This window comes from Oryza sativa, chromosome 6 (assembly GCF_034140825.1).
Source record: "Oryza sativa Japonica Group chromosome 6, ASM3414082v1".
In the NCBI taxonomy this organism is placed as follows: domain Eukaryota; kingdom Viridiplantae; phylum Streptophyta; class Magnoliopsida; order Poales; family Poaceae; genus Oryza; species Oryza sativa.
Window position 1 is genome coordinate 26,130,744 of NC_089040.1, and position 12,117 is coordinate 26,142,860.

Genomic DNA, 12,117 nt, shown 5'->3' on the forward strand with positions numbered 1-12,117 from the left:
AAAGGGGCAATAAAATGTGATAGGGGCTAGTTGGGAAATCATCTAGCACTCCCGCGTGAAAGAAATGGACATCTTGGCATCACCTCCCTATGGTAGACATTTCAGGGCAAAAATATGTCCTATTTTTTTTCAAACATGTGTATAGAACCAACCGAATGAGTACAGGTGTCTGTTAAACTGAAAATGGGATAGCCCACATGAACGTATTAAGGATGGACCATCAAGCTGCTAATTAAGGACAAAAAGGAAGAGCACATGATCAGGTGCGTTCAACAACAAACCTTTATTTCCACAGTTTCACTGCCATCTTAAAAAGTCATTGTATCACTGAAGTGCAGTTGTGCTCTGCAAATTATATATAACTCGTGGAAGGTAAAAAAAATCGCTATAAATAGATGAAGTGTGATCAAAACTTTCAAAAATGACACAATTGCTAGCTGCGGCAGCTGGCAGATTCTTTTGTTACCCCTGCTTGCACTTTGGCAAGTCATTCCTTGCAGTTGTAAACAAATAACATTTGTTGTTTGGCAAATTTAAATTTGTAAACAACATACATCAAGTCATTCCCTGCTAATGTTTCCCATATTTCCAGCAATTGACAGTATATATAAAGAGTATGAATTAGTTATGTGAATATCTGAAATTTAGAATGCACTAAACAGAATAGAGAACTTCAAAATAAGCCTTATCTGTGTTCATCACACAACCACCTAACAAAATTCGTTGTGCACTAATATAAAAATTCAAGTTTAGCAAGAACAGACCAACATTTTGGCTATTCACTTCATACAAATAGAATGAAAGGTGAATGCCAGGTTGAGGGACAAACCAATAGAAAGCTGAGTATTGCACTGTTGGTCCAATTTCTCACATATTTTCATGCAAAATTATAAAAGAAACTGTATATTCAGCACAAACCAAACCAATGATATGCAATTAGGAACCTGAAGACATTAATTTTTCAAGGAACAGTTTCTGTTACAAGCATGACATACATTCCTTTGTAATCACAACTCGTCCAATAGAAAACTGAGATATTATTTTCCTTCATGGAAGTTTGCATTGCATCTTCCAAGTGTTGGCTCAGTGCTTTCATTTACCGTGTAGTGAGAAGACCAGGGTATAACATATCTGTTGAAACATGTGGCATGACTAATTAAGAGCATTACAAGCAAAATTACCTTCAGCATATAAGAAAAAAAAATAGCAGCTAACTGGAAAGGGACAGTATAGTTAAGAATACAAACTGGAAAAGGAATGTGTGTCATGCTTGATTAATTCCATAAGTAAATTACTTCCGTAGTTGCATCTCCATGTTCTCAATGGATGACAAACTGTAAATTATCGAAGACATAAATATAGACTGTCTATTACATAGACATACATTGTTCAAACCTGAAATGATCACCGCTTTTGATAAAGGTCCATTTCAATTTTCTGATAAGTGCATCTCAAAATTATAAGATAGATCACATCACAAAGTAGCTACAGGTTTTGACCAGCTTTGACCCTCATTTCATCTACATATCAATGTTCTGACCTCTAACCTTATGGGCAACTACCTGCAGCTAAGCTAGATCCAAGAATACAAATCGGAATGTTATAATACATGCATAAACTAATGCCACACTCTACAACAGAAGAAGACCTCAGATCTTCTAGCGCAGTAATGATTTGCTCACGCACAAGCTCCGTACTCTTCAAATAAACCTCCAGATTGAGTATCTGCTGCTGCCACCCAATCTTGGGGTTCGCCCCCCCCCCCCCACCCCCAAAATCCCATTCCCAAGCTCATTGCTGAAGCAGTCTACCCAGCCACAGCGATTGAACTGATGAACTCCTTCAGAAGCGGTGACGGAGTTGGAGTGCTTTGGACAGCCTCCTCGTTGGCACCCCTGGCATATGCGCAATTAGCGGAGTTGAGTTCTCCATAGCAGCAAGGAGCGGCTTTGATGAGCTCCATCAGTTGAAGTCAATGCAGGCGTCAAAGACAATGCTGGGGCCTCCGGCTCAGTTTTCGTTTCGTTTGAAACAGCAAATCGCTACACAGCCAACAATAACCAGTAGGAGTATTTCAAAATAATCTAAGGCAGATTACTGACAAAGTGACAAGTTTATGCACACTTAGCGAGCTAAGTTTGAAAGCATAACAAGCTATCCTCCATTACTTCAATTGCAACAGGGCACCTGAAAATATGATACACAATTCCTTCATATAACAAGGAAAAGACATAACTCACACAAGTGGTTGACCATCGGGTCTGCTCGCCTTCTTGGCCAGGGCGCTAATCGTCACGCTCGGCCGACGCGCGCAGGCTCGTCGCGGGGGTCGCTGTCGCGCGCAACGCCGTAATTGCCGCGACCAACCTAAGGCTGGCGCGCGCGCTCGCTGTATACGCGGTGCTCCGGGTGGCGATGGTGGTCCGGCGCTTGTCGCCAGGGCGCTCGCCGAGGGAGGATGCGCTAACCTTCGCAGCACGATGGTCGACGCCGGAGACGCCGTGCTCGGCAGGTACCCGCGCGGCCGCAGCAAGTGGAGGCGGAGGGGGTAGAGAGACGGCACGGAGGGGTAGAAATAGCTCGTCATCGTGACGTCGACCTCGTCGCGCGACTCTGGGAGGAACGCGCGACGGCCGCCGCAGCCGTGTTGCGGACGCACTCCACGCCGGTGGCGAGCCTCATCCACCTCACGTCCAAGAAACGCGTAATCCTCGGCCTTCTCCAATTCCGGGTGAAACTCCCGCGCGCCGTGGGATCTGCCTGGCCCCGCGAGGCCCTAGCCGGTGGTGGCCGCCGAGAGGCCGCGGACGAGCGCGTCCGGTGGAGAGATCAGGGCGAAACGGGCGGAGGTTTGTGGCGGCGGCGCACGGGAGGGGATGAGGGAGCAGAGGATGGGTGGATAGGGATTGCTTTGCTTCTGCAAAAAGACTGTTCAAACATGGTATATTACAACGAGGTCCACAACAGCGAACCATCACCGTCGATCAGCGATCCGACGGCTGCGCGTGGGGACTAAATGCTAGAATCGCGGTGCGCCACGTGGCGGGGCTTTTTGCACGAGAATCCGCCCAGAATTCGGTATTAGAGATTAGCAATAAAAAATAATTTATATCTGTGTTTAAGGTTTAAAAGCCTATGCTCAAAAAATATAATACGACAAAAAAATAAATTTTAGTTGTGGCTGATAAGTTAAAGAGCAAACGATGATGCAGTATATATGTTCTTTGCTTTTTCAATATATATATTCTGTTTTCAGGAAAAATACGTAGTGTAAACATCAAAACTCTCGCTTTAGATTCTATAGTATTTTAATTGTATTCATTACATGTTTCCTTTGTTTCCTTCATTCCGATCGCTACCTCCGTATCGGTTTGGGATGGGGCAGCAACCAGGCCATGGCCCATGGGCCTAGTAAAGGGATGACTAGGGATTGGGAAAAGTACACCCAAGGTCCCTCAACTTGTCATCAAGTTACAAAATCGTCCCCCAACCAAAAATCAGAAACAACGCAACCCCCAACTTAAAAAACTAGTGCAAACTAGGTCCCTCGGCGGTTTTGACCCCGGCTGAGTTAGTATGGGACCCACGTGGGCCACACATGTCAGGATGCCACGTCGGCGGCCAGCCTCTCCCTTCCTGTCCTGACCGGGCGCATGGTCGGGCACAATGGGTCCCATATGTAAGTGAATTAAAGGTAAATGGGTGGATTTAACAGAGAAACTAGGCATGGTGGGGCCCGCATGTTTGTGAGACATTAGAGTGAGATTAGGGGAGGATTACAGTGCGGATCTGATTAGGAAATCGTGGGGCCCACGTGGGTCTACACGTCGGTGTCTTTGCTCCTCCTCTCCATCCTCTCGGTCTCTCCTACCATTCCCCTTTGAGTTGAGAGTGAGGACGGCGGAGGCCGGCGGGGCGGAGGAACCGGTGTGAGGAGGCTGTGGCCGGGGTCGGCATCCTGGAGGCGGCGCTCCCCCTGGCGCACCAGCAGCGGAGAGCAGGGGAGGAGCGGTGGCCTAGGAAGGGTGTCGCCGCGGGGCCGGCGATGGACAGCGCGGCGCGGAACGACAACCAGCGTCGCAACGGCGGAGGGCAACGGAGCATAGGGGGCGCGGGAAGGAGTGGACGCGGAGCCGGCAGTCAGCGTCCGCGAAGAGGCGCGCGTGGAGGCCGCCACGCGGGCGCCTGGTGTGGTGCGACGGCGGTCCCGGAGGGCGGCGGCAGCCTCGGTGATGCTCCGGCCGATGGAGGCAAAGGGGCTAGGTGGTCGCGGAGGCGGCGCCCGTGCGGGCCGGCTATGGCGTGGAGCGAGCCCGTGATAGGATGGCGCAATGGCGGCGGTGGCAAGCTTGCTCGGGGAGGTGGAAAGATGGCGACGGGGGATGGGAAGGTGGTGAATGGTGGTGCGGGGCGGATTTCATGGCCGACGGTAATAGGCCAGATGTGGGGAGGAGGTCGCCCACGCCTTCGGCTTCCGCTTCTGGGTCGGTGCCGGCCTCCCCTCCTACGTTGGCAGCCACCATCGCCGCCGCCTCTCCGCCACCGCGCTTGCCCGCCGACGCCGCCTCACCCTGCCGCCGCCCTACCCTTCTCCCGTGTCTCCGCCGCCGCGTCACCTCCGCCGCATCGTCGGCCGGCCATCGGACCTCCTCGTCCTGGCAACGTCCTCCACACCGAGAGAAGAGTGAGAGAGAGAGAAAGGAGGAAAGGAGAGGAAGGGAGATGCTGGCCTGTCGACGTGGCATCCTGACATGTGGGTCTCATGTTGACTCAGCTGCCACGTCGAACAAAATCGGGGTCAAAACCACCGAGGGACCTAGTTTGCACTGGTTTTGTAAGTTGGGGGATGCGTTGTATCCGGTTTTATGGTTGGGGGATGATTTTGTAACTCGATAACAAGTTGAGGGACCTTCGGTGTACTTTTTCCCTAGGGATTGGACATTTGATCCCAATCAAAACTCAGAACGGTGTGTCACCGTACAAGAAAACATATCATCATCTTCTTCCCCTACTCCAGTGACTAGATCAGTTTGTTCTCCCTACTCCAATGGCTGGATATACTTCTTCCTCCACTCTGGCAACCGAATCCACCAAATAGTACTACCATTTCTTCATAAACATACCTCCTCCACCTCCTCTTCCACCGCACAGGTACCAACATGTTGATGAAAAATCCATGCTTGGCCGATGGTGCCAAATCTGTGTTGGCGCGAACTAAGTTGATGAACACAATGGCCAGAGATATCTACTTAGTTCTAGTGCAGGTCCAAAATATTGATGAGATATGGGCCTGCCGGTCAGTTTGATCCTCCAACTGACAAGATAGATAAATATGTTGATCACCAAAAAGCCGATCGGCTAACGAGCCGATAGAACGATACCAGCTGATGTTGATAGGGTTTTGAAGAATTGGCTATATATCCAAAGTATATTCTAACACTTGAGTAAATAATGATATAAAGACAGTCGGCTGATGATAATGTAATAAAATGACAATATAAACTAGTAGAAACCAATCGGCTAATAATGATAATATAGAATAAGCGTTGATCCGAAGGTTAAAGCATACATCGGCTGGAGGTCCAATGTCATTAAATCCAAAAGATTAGATAAACAATGAACCCTTTCTTGCGAACGACTAAATCCAACTTGTATATAATCCTTATAAGCCGATGCGACGTCTAGATAACTCATCGTCTGAAATCCCGATAAAACCTTTATTGGCAATCAAAAAGTAGGCTAGAGACTATGGTTCTAAGCACGACTTAGTAGGTCAAACCTAATTGATGTAGCACTAAGTATGAAAAGAAACATAATACCTGACAATCAATTCTTGACTGATTTTTAGGGTGGTAGATATTTTAGTTAATCTAGATTGACAAAATAATTTAGTCGATACCGGCAAAACCGTTGAAAAGATATGACAGATACAAGTAAATTGAATAATCGACATAGATTAACTAAGATATATGATAAATAGGTAGGCAAATATATCAACCGAACCAGAGCGATCCAAGAGGTCGAAGCGATGCAGTCTTGAACAGCACCAATGTAGGCGACACAATTGCCAGCCCCGTGTCAGGTGCCAAGTTCCGCCAGCGATAAGTAAAAATCTCGGAAAAAGGGTGGCGATGCACCAAGAGTAGTTGTATTGATCGAGAGATAGATTATGTCGATGAGGGATACCCGTAGACTGGATAAATAAGGTATTGGAGTATGTTGATAGGAGGATCTACACGATATGACATCACTACTAGAAAAACAATTTTTCGTGGCGTCACACTATAATTTTCACCGGCGGTTATATGCTAAAACTGACAGCAAAAACGTAAGGAGGGGTGGGGGGTATAGGATCACCAGCGAAAATCGATTTTCGTTGGCAGCCACGTTAAGAGATCCGCCATAAAAAATACTATATTTTTCGAGGTGGACCTCTTAAATGTCCGCCAGCGAAAACGACATTTTCACTGGTGGCTACTAAAGAGATCCGCCAGCGAAAAACAAAGCCACGCTAAAATTTTTATGACGGTATTTAAAACCACGTGCGCGAGATAAGGATTTCACCCACCCACCCATCCACCCACTTCCTCTCTCCTCTATATCCTTCTCTCCACCCACCTACCCATGCCCTCTCCTCCTCGTCCCCCATCTCTCTCCCCTCCTCCTTCCCTGCGCCCCTAGCCTCCTCCTCCTGCCGGTGACTGGCGACGGCGATGACGGTGACCACGACGGGCAGGAGGGCTGCGGGCAGCGGATGTGCACGCCGACGACGCTGCCCTGCCCTCCCCTCCCTCTCCCAGATCTAGCCGAAGGGAGGAGGCGGCGGCCGCCGTGGCGGCGACGGTAGGCGGGCGGCGGCGGAGCTGACGACGACGACGGCGACGATGCTACCGGATCTGGTGGCTCCTTCCCTCCCCTCCCTCTCCCTCTCCCAGATCTAGCCAGAGGGAGGGGGCAGCGGCTGCCGCGGCGGCGACGCCAGGCGGGCGGCGGCGGAGTTGACGACGACGACAACGCTGCCGGATCTGGCGGCTCCTCGCCTCGCCTCGCCTCGCCTCGCCTCCCTCCCCCTCTCCTAGATCTAGCCGGAGGGAAGGGGCGGCGATCACCACGGTAGCGACGGCAGGCGGGCGGCAGCGAAGCTGACGATGACGACCGCAACTGTGGTGACGGGGCTGATGGTGGCGGTGGCTAGGTCGCGGGAGAGCTCTAGTCGCGGGAGGGGATGGGGCCAATGGTGGCTAGGGTTCCATTGCTAGATGTGAATTTTTTTGTGCATGTTGTTCCAGATGATGCCTATGTTTTGATTTGTATTTCATGTTTGATCTGTGTAAATGATTTGCATTTCAAATTTCCTCTCTGCTGGCAGCTAGGGCAGCTACATTGGGTCTACTTTTTTGGCCCAAAATAATTTTTTCTGGCGGTCGTTGTAACATAGCCGCCAGCGAAAATGAATTATCACTGGCGGTCGGTGTAAGACACCCGCTAGCGAAAATGGATCTTTGTTGGCAGTTGGCTTAAGACGGCCACCAACGAAAATGAATTATCGCTGGCGGTCGATATTGCTTTGTGACGGCTCCAAATTCTGCTAGTGAAGACTCAAAATGGCCGCCACGAAAGATGGTTTCGTAGTAGTGCATCTAACAATCAAGGAGACAAAGATTATACTAGTTTAGGCTCCTCGTAAGGTAATAGCTCTAATCCAGTTTATATGAGATTGATATGGAAAACCACATAGTACAAAGGGAACAGATGAATTCGGCGTTTCTGGCGAGATCCTTGTCGAGATGATTCGACAAGATCTCTCGGCGGGTAGGCTTCACGTCCTCCCGCTTCGTAAACTATGGTGGGTGTGTTGGTACTATGATTCGATGATCTGAACAATTCAGGGGGTGTGCTTTTTATACCGTGAGTTGCCTTAGTCTCCAAGTAGAACTCGGAGACAACGAATCCTGTATGATATAGAATAAACCCAATCCTCTTCGAGTAGGACTCTGATAGTCACTTGCCCGTGAGGATATTTTCCATAATATCTTGTAGATTTTCTTATCGCATATGGAAACACATCATATACATGAAGGTATACCCAGATTACAATGAATCCGGGTGTACATACTTATGCCCATCAACACATGTTTCCTAAAGATAAAAGTAAAGATATAAGTCCTGATCGGACACTAAATAAACACTTCCTAAAGATAAAAAGGAATTTACTAAATCCTGCCTAATTAATAGATAGAATTAAGCCAACATGCCATAGTCTTCACGATTTATTCTTGAGCTCGGTCTCTTCTGGATAAGTTTCCATCGGCTGATTGTGCTATTTCCTTAACCGAATCCACTAAAAATTTTTTACCAAAATTTGATGTTAACACAACACCAGCGAAGCCTCCAGGCATCAACCCTCCCGTTGTTCTGCTCCCTCTCCTTCCCCTGCTCGCCACCAGCACGCCAACGTGCCAGTGCCACCATTGATGACGAGTTGGATCTCCCTGCCACGCGACGCCCTTAAAATCAATTGGAGGGGATGAAGAAGATTGTGGAGGAGGGAGAAGGGAGCCAGCAGGGAGGAGGGAGGATCTTTTGGCGGAAGTGGTGGCTTTGCATCGAGGGGGGGGGGGGAGGGGTTGTTGTTGCTTGTGTGGGACCATCGAGGTGAGGATAAGGGACACTCGCGTCCAAGTCACTACTACAGATAAGGGCTATAGTAGCACAACCTTGTAAAGCATGAAGAAAGATGTTGCTGAGAAATATTGCAGTAGCACTAAATATGTGTTACACACTAAGGTTGTAACACATTCTAAAGCAAGTCAGAGACAGTGTTACAGGAAAGACAATAGTAGCATATAACATGTGTTACGATGGGTGGTTATCAGCTTCCTGCATGGAACTGCGAGTATCTTTACATTTGTGACAATGGTTTGTACTAAAAAGTACAGTTATCTAAATTTACTACTTCAATGCGAAACTTGATGGAACATGCTATGCACGAAACACAAAAATTGAGGTTTTGTTGACGGAGTTATACAGAGAAATCAGGAGAACCCAAAATTAATACCAGAGCTGTTGGGCCATCAAAACTATTGAGGTTATGCTGAATGTGAGCTAAAATTGGTTCATGAAGCATAAGAATCTTCCATGAGAGCAAGGTTGCCTAAAAGTGATGATATCATCAAACAATTGAAGCAAGTGGTGCTTTTGAAACATTTTCATGTATACAAAAGCTGTGGCTAACATACATGAAAAAATAGTAGAAAGAGAGACAGCAGCCAGAGAAGATGTTTTACAGTCCAGTTTGTTTAAAAATTAACCATCTTGAGCAATACAAGGGAAAATCTTCTATACGCCGATCTGAAGGATTTCTTGTGCACATTCACAGTTGACATCTGCATAAGATCAAAGAGGGAAGACATAAAACTAAATGAAGAAATGTATTTGTGTAAAGGAAAATAAAATTCTATAAATGGATAAACCCAAACTTTTGTTCTAATTGAGTTCAGAACTTGAAACATAACAATGGGAAATTTTTACAACAAACACAGCATGCACATTTTTGAAATGCCCACAACAAAAAAAATTAAGTGCATAGAACTAGAAACCAGACAATGAAAAGAGAAGTACAGTTAACATTGCCTTGCTACATTAGGAACAAATATCAGTTATGAGCAGTATTCATCTAAGAAAAACACATCAGTGCAAAAAGAAAGAAATAGATGCATATTACTATCATGAATTATGTACACTGTTTTGTGCATAGACAAAAAATCATGACTTGAGTTTTCACATTGAAGTATGGCATCCAGCTTTATTTCATTGCACTATTCTGAAACACTGTCAAGAGTCAAGACTATTGAAGACAAAGTTCATACACTAATTCTCATCCCCATCATTAAAAGTTTAGCCAGTTATGTAACTTTTTTAACTGGACTTCAAACTCTGAACTCTGTACCAGTAATCTGTAACTTTTGAAGTTATAGCTTCAGTTCTCCCTTAATTCCTACAAATATTCACATTTTTCCCAGTATGTACATGCTAAAATAAATCAAAGGCATCAAACATGTTAATACATGCACTTATTCACATTTATTCCAATATGTATTTGCTAAAACAAATAAAGAAAACGCTTGTCATAACATGCTCCGGCATTAAGATTCATGGCATTGGCTCATTGATGCAAAGAATAGTTTTTGTGAGCATACCTACTGACACTAGTCACTAATGTACTTTCAGACCAGCAATATACTTCAATCAGAACTATGCACAAGAAGAATGACTGCATCAAGCTGCATCTGCCAATTAAATGAAATTTCATCTCCGCACTGAAGCAGAACAGAGATAAAACCATCCATGGGTGCAAGAACAGATCAAGCCTGTTCACTCCAGATTATGGGAGAAGCAAATATGTTCCTTTCGATAAGATGAGAAGCGAAAGAGCTACCGGTGAGAGGGGCACCAATGCAGGAACCGGAGGTGGAGGAGGTCTGCAACGTGGCTCAGCCCAATGTTGAATAAACCCCGGCGCGTTCTAGTTAGGATAGTTAGTTGAGTTTCCTTGTTTTCAGCTGAGCCCGAGTTTTGGGCTTGTCTTGTACAGAGGCTCGACGTGTGCACGTTCACGCGGGAGTCTGGTAGTCGTGAGCGAGTCTCGCGGCACGCTCGAGCTGTGGGATGGCGCAGTTCGTGAAGAGCGTGGCGTGCGGTGCGCGCGTCATGGCCGGCATGGCCATATGTCTTTTTCTCCTATAAATAGCAAGAGCTACAGAAAACGCGGTGATTCTGTTATGGCCGCACTAATTCCCTGTCCACGTTCGTGTGTGTTCTGTGTTGTGTTGCAGCTCCCACTCCGGCGAGCGCTCCGACACCGGCGAGGGTCGGAACAGTTGGTATCAGAGCGGAAGATCGTCTGGCGGCCATTCTCCGCTCCGTCCCATCGGAGATGCTTCCCACGCTCCGTGGCAAGCGCTCGGCGCGAGCTGCGTGGGACGTGATCAAGACGATCCGCGTCGGCGTCGAGCGCGTGCGCGAGAGCAAGGCGCAGCAGCTCCGGCGTGAGTTCGCGGCGCTGACCTGGAAGGAGGGGGAGACCGCCGAGGACTTCTCCGTGCGCATCACCGGCCTCGCCAACAACCTCCGCACGCTCGGCGACAACATCTCCGATGCCGACGTCGTCCGCAAGATGCTTGACGTCGTCCCCGAGCACCTGGAACAGATCGCCATCGCGGTCGAGACGCTCCTTGACCTGAACACCGTTTCGGTCGAGGAGGTGACCGGGCGGCTTCGCGCTGTTGAGCAACGGCGTCACAGGTCGGGGCCCGTCGTCGACAACTAGGGGCGGCTCCTCCTAACGCAGGAGGAGTGGATGGCGAAGCTCAAGAACCCCGGAGCGTCCGGAGAGAAGGGGACCCCCAGCGGGTCCGGCGGCTCCGGCGGAGGCGGCAACAAGCGTACCGGGGGATCGCGCGGGCACGACCGCGGCAAAGGCGGCACTCGCCAGGCTGCCGGGCCTGGAGACGGCTCGAACCAGCCCAAGAAGACGGACAAGTGCTACTGCGGCAAGAAGGGCCATTGGGCTAAGGAATGCCGGTCACGGTTGCGGGACGAGGCCCATCTGGCCCAAGGCGAAGAAGAGGAGGAGCCCATGCTGATGGTTGCCACGGCGCAAGTCAACGCCATCTCGTCTTCTTCCCCGCCGCGCTCCACATCGCTGCCGGCGCTTGAACAGATCCACCTCGACGAGAGTAAGCTCTTCGTTCAGCTGGGCGGTGAGCACGAAGGAGAAGCCACCAGATGGATCCTCGACATGGGCGCCATCAACCACATGACGGGGACGCGATCAGCCTTCTCCGAGCTGAACACCGGCATCCGTGGCACGGTCAAGTTCGGGGACGGCTCCGTCGTCGGCATTGAAGGGCGTGGCACCGTCCTCTTCAAGTGCAAGGATGGGGAACATCAGGCGCTGGAGGGAGTGTACCACATTCCGCGCCTCACCGCCAACATCGTCAGCCTGGGGCAGCTCGACGAGGAGAAGTTCAAGTGGAGCTGTGAAGATGGAGTCCTCAAGATCTGGGACAAGCAGCGTCGACTACTCGCCAAGGTGGTGCGCTCGCCGAACCGCCT

The 12,117-nt window shown here is 48.8% G+C and overlaps 1 long non-coding RNA gene across 1 annotated transcript; it reads right to left on the bottom strand.

The window, feature by feature from the left end:
* Nucleotides 1–1,433: 1,433 nt before the first annotated feature.
* On the bottom strand, nucleotides 1,434–2,919 carry LOC112939414 (uncharacterized). Its single transcript, XR_003243116.2, has 2 exons — nucleotides 2,241–2,919; nucleotides 1,434–2,042 (listed from the first exon to the last, which is right to left on the bottom strand). It is a non-coding gene; the product is annotated as an uncharacterized lncRNA (long non-coding RNA).
* Nucleotides 2,920–12,117: the final 9,198 nt, after the last annotated feature.